This window comes from Python bivittatus, unplaced genomic scaffold (assembly GCF_059951505.1).
Source record: "Python bivittatus isolate LINGU-HERP-01145 unplaced genomic scaffold, Pbiv_v1 ctg000350_np1212, whole genome shotgun sequence".
Taxonomy (NCBI): domain Eukaryota; kingdom Metazoa; phylum Chordata; class Lepidosauria; order Squamata; family Pythonidae; genus Python; species Python bivittatus.
The window spans coordinates 6,938,796-6,951,252 of NW_028277074.1; positions in this window are offsets into that span (position 1 = coordinate 6,938,796).

A 12,457-nucleotide genomic window follows, 5' to 3' on the forward strand; every position below is an offset into this window, starting at 1 on the left:
ATTTTATCCTCAAAACATTTATAATAAGACTATGGTAATCTGTCCAGCCCAGGTGCTTTTCCTGGCTTAATGTTTTATAATTTTCATGGACTTCTGAAAAACTATTTTCTTATATTGAGGCAAATTTTCACATATTAGTTTATGTATTGATTTGTGTATTTATAAACAAGTTTCTTTTACATCTTAATTATTTTATATATAGCATAAACAAAACTTGCATAATATTTCATATGCCATTTTTGCAATTGTTTTTGTGGGAGAAAAAAGGCTGTGGGGAAAAAAAGGAAAAGGAAAAATCCCATTTCCCTTCAGATGTACCCGCTTTTCTATTTCTTTTTCGCAAGGCTTTCACGTTTCTATCCCAGAAGAAAATAAGCAACAGTAAAGCCATTCTGCCTACTAAGATAATTATAATGAAATAGTTATGGTCAGGTTGTAGATAAATTTAATTCTACTAACTGAAGTGCCTTTACTGTTAACAATTCCAATATATTTAGAATAGGGATTAATCACACAATTTGGTTGTCTTTGCTGGTTCCTATGTGGCCTTTGTGACCTACTGTTATGTTTTCTTCTCCCAGAAAAATACAGTTAAGACTGCAGTTTTAATTATTGTGCTGTCAGTTTTCTCCTGCTCAAAGTAGCCATATCTTGGCTTCAGATCTCTGGATGACCACTAGATGGAAGCAAAGAGACATAGAAAAGTCTTAAACTATGTTGCCATTTAGTGGTCATCTGCATGTTTTGCAGTCCAGCTATGGCAGCCATCATCTTAGTGGAAAGAGATTTTCCTGCATTTATTGTAGCCACACGTAGCCTATATTTGCCTAAGAATTTTAAAAGCACTGCTTCACCTGTTTCATTATAATAATGAGTGGCTGAAGCTAGAAACCAACCTACCACCATGTTTTATTCTATCCTTGAAAATAAAATTGTTTGTTTTTACTTTTCAAAACATAATTCCCAATAGATGCCATGAAGAATTCCTATAAATTTTTACGCTAATCAACAAGATTGCAAGCAGTACAGTGCAGCCTTAAACACATTTATGTACATGAATGTAAGTTGCACCAGAGTCACTAGAGCTGACTTCTAAGCAACAATACATTGAATAATCTAAAGGATTTTCCTTTCTGCAGCCTTCAACAGTTTGTCTCCATGCCGGGGTGGAAATGAAGCTTTAATCTTTTGGATTGAAGTACCGTATCTTCCTCCACTTAGCCCACTGCAGTCAAGATAACCTCCGTTACTGGATCCCCCTGATTCTTTTCTCCCTCTCACCATGCCATGAAACCAAGTGCCAGCTGATTTCTATTCTGAGGACTGTTGAAAAAAATTTAAAAAACACAACATTTTTATGTTCCTTCTGTCACTTGAAGGGGAAACTTGGCAGAACTCTTGTCAATTTCACACTGTCAAAAGAAAAAAATGTTCCTTTGCTGAATCAAGCAGAGCAGAGCAAAGCAAAGAAAAAGAAGAAGAAAAAGAAAAAGAATAACAAGAAAAAGAAAAAGAAAAATAGGCAGCATCACCATTCCATGATACATACTTTAAAAACATAAAATCATTTTTAAAAATAAGCACTTGAGCACTATTACTTCACTGAATGCATTTCTGGATACTGTACAAACTACTTCAGGATCTAGAATTAATTTGCTGAACTGTCATCAAGGGACTGCTAAATAGGATGATATTTAAATTGTGTCTAATTTCTTGATAGCCAAGAGTCTATGGCCTCCAATTAAAAATGATCAACTGCTCCCAAATGACAGGCTGATATAGAAGATGGGGCAGTGCCATCATATGAAAACTAATACATTCACACATAAAAACAAAAGACAATTTTGCACCAATTAACACTATGCACTAAGTTTGCAGGTTTTTCAAATAATAAATTCCAAATAAACAGCTACTTAATAGTACTCTTTAAATTGTATTACTTATTCATTATCCTCCTTTCAATTAATAGAACTGCAAGTCATCCCTTTCAATGGTGATATGGAACCCTAACATACTTCTGCCCAAATGCGCTCTATTTATCAAATGACAACAGATTTTAATTTTTTTTACACTGAATCTTACATATTCTTGTCAGTTCCTTATAATTGTGTGGGGTCTAACTTTTAATAGAATAGTGTTTAATATTTCCTTAGGACATGATAGTAAATATGAATCCAGTGAAAGAGTCTATCATATTAGTGTACTAAGAATTAAGGGACTTGATACTTCTCTGGCTTATTTCATAAACTGCAGGTAGGAATATTTAACTCTAGGCATGAAATTAGTACTTGCAACTTGTGAAGCAATTTTACTTAGTCACAGGTAAAACCTACTAAATTCATTTTTAAGATTTTTTTCCTTAAAAGTTGTGAGACAGAGATAATCCAGACAATAATGCTGTAGAATTTCTAGGATAGGGCTGGCTAGGTCTGTAAAGAAATCTGTAATGGATTTCTTTTAAATAATAATTAAAAAATGTGGTTAACCAATGCAGATTCTGCCATAGTTGCAGCTGACTGCAGCTGCTGCCATCATACTTTACATTCAACAAGTTTGCACACATTAGCTTAATTCTAGAAAATGAATGTAAAAAGCAGAATATTTTAAAGAAAGATGCATAAAAATGGCATACATTTGGGGTTGGTTGGTATAAAGTGTTGGTTTTGAAAAGTTGCACAGAAACTAAAATTAATTCAATTGAGAGACCAATTAAGAAAAAAAAATCAAGAAAGGATTTCTTGCACATTCAAAAAATTGTTGTTGTTTAGTCATTAAGTCGTGTCCGACTCTTCGTGACTCCATGAACCATATTGCGCCAGGCCTTCCTGTCCTTCACTGCCTCCCTGAGTTTGCTCAGTTTCATGCTCATTGCTTCAGTGATGCTATCTAACCATCTCATCCTCTGCCGTCCTTTTCTCCTTTTGCCTTTCCCAGCATCAGGGTCTTCTCCAAAGAGATCTCTCTTCGCATTAGGTGACCAAAGTATCTGAGCTTGAGCTTCATTATCGATCCTTCCAATGAGCAATCAGGGTTGATTTCCTTTCAGATTGACTGGTTTGACCTCCTACCAGTCCAGGGGACTCTCAAGAGTCTTCTCCAGCACCACAGTTCAAAGGCATCAATTCTTCGGCGCTCAGCCTTCTTTATGGTCCAGCTCTCACAACCATACATTACTACTGGAAAAACCATAGCTTTGACTATGCGGATCTTTGTCGGCAAGGTGACGTCTCTGCTTTTTAATATGCTATCTAGGCTTGCCATAGCTTTCCTCCCAAGGAGCAAGCGTCTTTTAATTTCATGGCTGCAGTCTCCGTCTGCGGTGATCTTGGAGCCCAAATAAATGAAGTCTGTCACTGCTTCCATTTCTACCCCTTCGATTTGCCAGGAATTGATGGGTCCAGATGCTATGATCTTAGTTTTTTTAATGTTGAGTTTCAAGCCAGCTTTCACACTCTCCTCTTTCACCCTCATCAAGAGGCTCTTTAGTTCTTCTTCACTTTCTGCCATTAGGGTGGTATCGTCCGCATATCTGAGGTTGTTGATGATTCTCCCTGCAATCTTAATTCCGGCTTGTGATTCTTCCAGCCTGGCATTTCTCATGATGTACTCTGCATATAGATTAAATAAGCAGGGTGACAGTATACAGCCTTGTCGTACACCTTTCCCTATTTTGAACCAATTGGTTGTTCCATGACCGGTTCTAACTGTTGCTTCTTGGCCCTCATACAGATTTCTCAGGAGACAGGTAAGGTGGTCTGGTACTCCCATCTCTTTAAGAATTTGCCAGTGTTTGTTGTGATCCACACAATCAAAGGCTTTTGCATAGTCAATGAAGCAGAAGTAGATATTTTTCTGGAACTCTCGTGCTTTCTCCATGATCCAGCGAATGTTGGCAATTTGATCTCTAGTTCCTATGCCTCTTCGAAACCCAGCTTGTACATCCGGTAGTTCTCGGTTCATGTATTGCTGAAGCCTAGCTTGTAGGATTTTGAGCATAACCTTGCTAGCATGTGAAATGAGTGCAATTGTGCGATAGTTTGAGCATTCTTTGGCATTGCCGTTCTTTGGAATTGGAACGTAAACTGACCTTTTCCAATCCCGTGGCCACTGTTTCGTTTTCCAAACTTGCTGGCATATTGAGTGCAGCACTTTAACACCATCATCTTTTAGTATTTTAAATAACTCAGCTGGAATACTGTCATCTCCACTAGCTTTGTTGTTAGAAATGCTTCCTAAGGCCCACTTGACTTCACTCTCTAGGATGTCTGGCTCAAGGTCAGTGATCACACCAGCGTGGACATCAGGGACATTAAGATCTTTCTTGTATAGTTCTTCTGTGTATTCTTGCCACCTCTTCTTAATCTCTTCTGCTTCTGTTAGGTCCCTGCCTTTTTTCTCCTTTATCATGCCCATCTTTGCACTAAACGTTCCTTTGATATCTCCAATTTTCTTGAAGAGATCTCTAGTCTTCCCCATTCTATTGTTTTCCTCGATTTCTTTGCATTGTTCATTTAAGAAGGCCTTCTTATCTCTCCTTGCTATTCTCTGGAAATCTGCATTCAGTTGCTTATATCTTTCCCTTTCACCCTTGCTTTTCGCATTCCTTCTTTCCACAGCTATTTGTAAAGCCTCATCAGACAGCCATTTTGCTTTCTTGCATTTCTTTTTCTTTGGGATGGTTTTAGTTGCTGCCTCCTGTACAATGTTACGGACCTCCGTCCATAGTTCTTCAGGCACTCTGTCTACCAAACCTAATCCTCTAAATCTATTCATCACCTTCACTGTGTACTCACAAGGAATATGATCTAAGTCATACCTGAGTGGTCTAGTGGTTTTCCCTACATTCTTCAATGTAAGCCTAAATTTTGCAGTAAGAAGCTCATGATCTGAGCCACAGTCAGCTCCTGGTCTTGTTTTTGCTGTCTGTATAGAGCTTCTCCATCTTTGGCTGCAAAGTATATAATCAATCTGGTTTCGGTATTAACCATTTGGTGATGTCCATGTGTAGAGTCGTCTCTTGTGTTGTTGGAAAAGAGTGTTTGCTATGACTAGCTTGTTCTCTTGACAGAACTCTATTAGCCTTTGCCCTGCTTCATTTTGTACTCCAAGGCCAAACTTGCCTGTTATTCCGATTACTCCTTGACTTCCTACTTTAACATTCCAATCCCCTATGATGAAAAGGACATCTTTTTTTGGTGCTAGTTCTAGAAAGTGTTGTAGGTCTTCATAGAAGCGGTCAACTTCAGCTTCTTCAGCATCAGTGGTTGGGGCATAGACGGATGACTGTGATATTGAATGGTTTGCCTTGGATACGCACTGAGATCATTCTGTCATTTTTGAGGTTGTACCCCATTACTGCCTTTCCCACTCTCATTCAAAAAATAGCCATGTATATAAGTTACATTCAAATATGTAGACCAAAGTTTGTGGAATTTTTCTATTTTTAAAAATATTTTCACTTACATATTCCCAAAATAGGATAGAACAACATGTGATTGTCTCTGGTTTTGATCCAACTTCTTCAGACACACATGAGGTATGTATTCCATAACTTCCAAATCCATAATGCTAGATGATGACAAATATTATAAAGACTGATTAACCATGGTTACACCTTCTCCCGTGTAAGCGCTGCCAGCATTTTTCCTCCCACCGGGGTGAGAGTATCCATTTATCTACTCACGTACGTTTTTGAGCTGCTGGGTTGGCAGGAGCTGGGGAAGAAGCAGGAGCTCGCTCTACTGCACGGAGCTGGGCTCGAACCACTGAAGTGTCGACCATTTCTGGCCAGCAACTTTCAGCATCATTAAGCTGCTGCGCCACCGCATCCCCCTATCATCAGTAATAGTTTAGTATTATTATTCTCTGATCACAGGGTAGGATTATTGAAAATATTATAGAAATGTTGAAAACTAAATATAGAAAACTCATCCCTCTTCTCGTATTCTTGGATAAGAACTTCCCTTTGTGACCAATAGGAATTGGAGATCTGAAGGGCCACAGGTATGCCAAACTGTACTGTAAAAACTAAGATTAGATAATGTATGTGAAACAGTGAAAGATTTTGAACATTTTGAAATCCTTTTCAGATGCTAAATATTGTTCTATTGCTTTTAAATGGTGAAATACATTCTCTCTTTCTCTCTCTCTCTCTCTCTCTCTCTCTCTCTCTCTCTCTCTCTCTCTCTTAAAATGAAACATTCTAACCGTATTTAATTCAGACTCAGGAACCACATAGAATAATTTATTTATTTATGGCAAATTCATATAGATACCAGAGAGACATCCTTCAAAAATTGTGTAATAGTATTATGCAGTTGGATTTCATAACTACTTGGGATCTCTACCCACCCACTGATGGTAAGAGTGGAGCCTGCTAAATTAATTTAACCAATAGACCTCTGAGATTCATCTTAAGAGCCCAGAGAAATACAATATTTGTTACAGATATTGCAGGTAATTAGTTTACATAAAATGGAAAATCAGCAAAGATTCCTTATCAGATTGTTCTGTTAATGGTAAATGACTGTTCATTGTTCCCAGCAGGAGATGATATAAGCAAAGGGACTGAAGTCTGTGTAAACACTAATAGATCAGCAGATTGAATCAGGGTCAACTGTATTACATGAACTCATTGCAAAATGTGCTGTATTCTATAGATCTTTCTTTAGTTAAAACTGAGCAAGGTCCTTGCTCCAAAGTGGGCTACAGCATACAACATTTTTAACATTTAATTTTTTTCCACTTCACCCTACTGCTTCTTTTTTGGAAGAAAAAAAAGTAAAAAAAAAAAGATTCTTTTTTAAATTTTTTCACTATTTAATTTCAGGGTTTTGATGATAATTTATGGACAGCAGCAGTGAAGAAAATTAAATTTCTTCCTGCATGTTGCTACCTTAGGGTTCATCCTTATATGCTGCTAACTTTGGCACTAAGATGCCCCACTAACCTGAAGCTTTCTGTAAACTCATCCATCCAACCCTCTCTCCACTGATGACTTATAATTTGGTCATGTTTTGAATATAGGTCTACCCTAAAATAGCCCACTTGATAAGTTAATAGAGTGAAGGAGATGTTCAGGTAGAGATTGCCCATGTTAACCTCCATGAGAAGAATAACTGTGCCAATGCCTGTCATTCAGGCGAAGCGAGGCTAAAGTTCTATCCTTGTCCCCTGCCCATGGTTGCCAAAGCTTGCTCTGTTGTTAAATATAGCAATTAGTGGTTGTTTTATCCACCAGCAGATGATGCTAGGTTGAAGGGGAAATGCAGCTTGGGAACCCACCAATTGCTGTCTTTACATGGTCCTACATTAAAGCTGTAAGGACAATACCAGTCACCAGTACCTCATCACTAAGGTAGAATAGGGTTCAGCTGCATGGACCCCAGAATAGGGTAATGACTGTATGGAGCTACATTCTGTGTCATTAATATAACACATTGTTTAGCCTTCCTTAACCTGACTCCTGCAGACGTATCTATTTAAATAATTTATACAAATCTGCAAGGCTACCAGAATGGCTTATAAAATATGAAAAGCAGGCAGTCTTTGTATTTAGGATTTCAGTCTAAAATGCTCAGTACAAAAGAAAAGGAAATGGGGAAGGAAAAAAAAAGAAAAAAGAAAACAAGACATTACAGACTCTCATGTTTATGGTTTCATCATTCCTATAATGGCCAATGAAGATGAAAAAACCCTGCTTAGGGAAGCTGCAATCAATTACTCTATGGGTGTTACTGTAGGCAGACACTGTGCTTTTCCTCACTGGGATTTTTATGAAGAGAGAGAAGTCAAGGCCAGTTGTCATAGCAATAATGAAGAAGAGATCATTCTTGAGTTGACTGGCAGTTGTGGGAATTGTACGCCAACATGTTGGATGGTGCCAAGTTGGGAGAGGTTGCTGTAATTTGACCTCAAGTGGAGTGAACATTTAAAAGATACAGAGTTGCTGCCTTGTAGGAGGAGACCTGTGTTAGTCTAATGTGGCAAAAAATGAGGGGTCTGGTAGAACTTTTTCTGGCTAAGAAATGTTATTAAAAGGCATAAGCTTTCATGAACTGAGGAAGTGAGTTGCAGCCCACAAAAGCTTATGCCTTTTAATAAAAGCTGTTAGTCAGAAAAGGTGCTGCTTGACTTCTGAGGCTTAGCCTCAGGATTCTGCATCAGAAGATCTGATGCAACTATCCATATGTTGAGGCACATAGGAACAGTTTGACATTTTTAATGAGGGATCCCTCTTTATTCTTAATCTCTTTTTTCTAAAGAAGTGGCTTTATCCTAAACAAAATAAACACAGGTTAAGTAGTGTACACTTGAGAATAGTAACGACTCAGAGAAGGACAATAGAACAAAGACAAATGTTAAACATCCAGATTATAAGAAATGAATTCAGAAAGTATATTTGTTCTTTGCTGTTGTTATTGGAGCACAACTTGTGTTTAAAATCTTTTCTCATCTTTCTCTTTTTCTCCCCTTCTGGGATCCGCTCTTGGAGCTGTAGTAGCAAACAGTGTGTTCTTTTCAACAGTTCTGTAGTAATGAAAGGCATTCTAATTTTCTCTAGAGAAATATGTGAGTGTACAGAGTATCAAAGAACCTTATTTTAATGAGGATTAAAATTTCTCTATATAAATGCAACTGTATTTACATTATTATTTAGGTCTTCAGTGTTTGTTTTAAAAAATGCCCATTTTTTAGTTTTTGGCTATGTCAAGTTTTGATATATAACATCTGGGGATTTCTGGGGAAGCAATGGTGAACTGAAGTTGGACCACTAAGAGTGAAGCTGATGACTATGGCAGAACAAGGAGCCAGTGAATGGACTGGCTTCTCAGATTCCTCTCCAGATAAGGAGAGGACTTAGGATAGCCCACAAGCACTCCAAACAGAAGCTCCCCATGTGGAGACTGTAAGACAGCAGTCTCCAGTGGGTTTAGAGTTCTAGGAGCTGAGGGATCACCATCTTTGCCCAAGCCACATTCAAAAGGATACTGGGTTTGCATACTTCTTTTCTTAATCATGTTTGGAAATTGCTAGTTAACTGCATTTTGGATATTAGGAACCTTCAGAACAGCAAATTTCATTACACTAGGTCTCCTTCCATCCTTAGTGAAGAAGCTTTATGCAATTTTAAAGACTTAAAAAATTATTTTGGAGTAAACAGCAAAAAGGTGATTAGAGCATTCATTTTGGAAAGTTATAAATGGACTAAAGGGTCATATGGATTTGAAATAAGATTTTGAAATTAAATACAAGAATCCCTCCTATGGGAAAATGTTGTTGTTTAGAATTTTATAAAAAATTATAAAGATTTTGAAATTAAGTATAAGGGAAAATGGGAAAATGCTGTGGATTAGAAAAACATGATAAGATGGGACTTTGAAGGTTGGACACTAGAAGGAACCAGAAAGAACAAAATATTACAATTAAAGGAGAAGAGACCCACTAATACAGAATGGATCAAAATATTATAACTTTGGATGAATTCAAGAATATTTGGGAACAATACACTCAGAAAGAAACTCAGAAGTTTCTTTTAAGATTGTCTGCTATTATAATACTGGATTCAAAAGAGGCTATAGAAGAGAAGCATGCTTTAGTGGATAAGACTGAGACTGATTCAGATGTGGACTCAGAAATGACAGGTTGCAAGAATGATATAGAAAAAGATGCTACACTGGATATACAAATGAAACCAGATGATGTCTTAATAATTAAAAGGGGTATACAAATAACATACCAGAAGAGTAATTTGAATAACTTTTTCATTTTGTATTTACAAAAGAGATGTGTTAAAGTTTTAAGGAATGAAACTTTACCTGGGAAGTGACAAAGGGAAAATGAAAAGAAATCAAGTTCTGGGACACTATTTAAAGGGATTAAAGATTAAGATTGTTAAAAGCAAAAGGAAGAAATATAAAGCTGATTTATTTGATCAAGGTTAAAATATATATCTTGGCATTTCTGGTAATTCTTGATGGATTTTTGCCAACTAGGACCGAATGACGAGGCTTTAACAATTTGTTTATAGATAAGAGATGAGGGAAAGAAGATTTTTTTGTGTTGTATTTTTAAAGAAAGTGATAAGTTACTCTGTTAAAAGCAAAGGAAAGGAATATAAAGTTGGTTTATTTGATTAAGGTTAAAATATATATATGGTTATCTCTGGTAACTCTTAATGGGCTTTTACTGATTAGGATTGAATGATGAGGTTTTCAGAATTTGTTTATATTTGAGAAATGAGATATGGGAAGAAGAGAGCTTTTATTGTAGTATTAGAGAAGATGATAAGTTACTGAAGTTGTACTTGTGATAAAAGGGGAAGTCATTTCTTTATAGATCTTTTTTCTTTACTATAATATATATATTCTTTTTTCTCTGCACTTTTTCTCTTTTCTCTTTTTACTCTTTTCTCTTTTTCTTAGTTTGCATTAGTTTTTTGTCTTTGTAACTGTAAATTTTAACAAAAATTATTATAAAATAAGTTTTGATATATAAGATCCTGAAGTTACTTTCTCTTCCACTTAAGAAATATAGTGCCACATTCCCTGCATTCTACATGACAGCCAGTTTTCTGTAATGGTTAAGGCTCCAGTCTAGAAACCAGGAGACTGTGAGTTCCAGTCCTGCCTTAGGCATGAAAGCCGACTGGGTGACTGGGTCAGTCACTCTTTCTTAGCCCATGACATCAGGCTTGGATGACAAGCTGGTCAGTCAATTCCTGTTGCAACCAATGGATCAACATTGAAAAAAAGTGGACCCTGCATCTGCGGGAAAAATGCTAGGAAGGGAGAGAGATTCCTTACACTCTGCATAATCTGCACCTTCTAATATTCCCTCTTTCTTTTATTTGTATATTCCTTTTCCATTCCAAAATGGGTGTGTACATATTTACTGCTTGGAATTTAATGCATCTAAAAATATTTCATGCATCTAAAAAGTGTAAGGCAGAAAATTAATGCCATGATAAGTTTGTTAGTAAAGTGCCATAAAACAGTTGCTTTTGTTGCAACATACTAAGATGAGTACCCTTCTAGAAAGCATTAAACTCTTTAAACTCTTAAACATTTCTGTTATATCACTGGACTTCTGAGGGAACCACCAGAGTCCTAGGATTTTGCCAGAGTGAAATTCCACTGTTTGGGAGGTACAGTTCATACAACTCACTATGCTATTATAAGTTTTGTTTGATTTTTGGCTGTGCTTATTGTGTGAATCCAGCCTTTTTGGCTTTTAAACTATGGTTTATGTTTAGTAAGTTATGTGCACTAAGTTAACTATGACTTATTCAATAAATGACAACTAAGCAAATGACAGTATGTTGTGTCTTAGTCTCTGTCCAAAATCTGCCCCTGCATTTTTGCAATTTCCCATTTAGTTAGGATACCAGTTTGGGGAAGTAGGAGCAAACTGGAAGAGACATCTTTCAATATCTTCTGTTCTGAAATTTGTTACTTCATAAGAATCTTTTAGTAGCCATTGACTTAACACAGTAACCATATACTAGATTGAAGTTGGCAATCTTTTCACATGGGGCTCTATGCTACTATTAAGTCATGGTTAAAATGCTGGATTAAGACTGAGGAAACTTAAATTGAAATTCAGCACTACTTATGAAAGTCTTTGGGCTAATCAGTATATCTCTGCCTTATCTACTTCACAAATTATTATGAAGAACAGTTACAGGAGGAAGTGCTATGTACACCACCTTGAGCTCCAGGAGGAATGGTGCAATATTAATTAAACACAAAAGTAAATAAATTACTCCAATTTGCATTATGGTACAGGTTCAACAAAACAAAAAAGTAAAAAAAAATTCTTCCTCCAGATCTCCAAATCTTGCAAGATTTCAAACAATTCACTCCTCATCATCCAAATCTCAGCCCATTGCAAATGCTCTTCACATCCAAAGTAAGATATTACAATACTTTAATTAAGCAGTTTATACTAATAATTACAAAGTCCCAGACTGCTTCTGGATTATAAACAAAGTAACAATCATATAAACAATTGCTTTTTGCGAAAACAATTTATAGATATGTGATGTTCTTAGTGAATTTGAGTCAGCTTAACTTACTTTCCTCATTAAAACACTTTGCCAACAGTGCAACATACTTAAATTCAGCATCAGAACTTGTTTCAGACTATGGCCCTGCTATTAATGACAATCTTAAAATACAGTGAATGATAGAACAGTGCCATTACAGGGTCAAAAAAGAGAAGGAAATTAAAGCCCTTAATTATAGCCAGACTTAACCAATGCAAATCAGCCACAAACTCCTTAGTTAGACACAAGAGATAAATGCATGAATTAGCACTGTCAAACAACTTAAGAAGCAGTCGGCATTTGCTAACCATAGATCCTATTTTAATCTAGTCACATTTACCTCTGGACATTTACCTGTAGGCATCCAGGTTTGGGAGCAAACAGTTTAGGCAAAATTAACATATACATGCT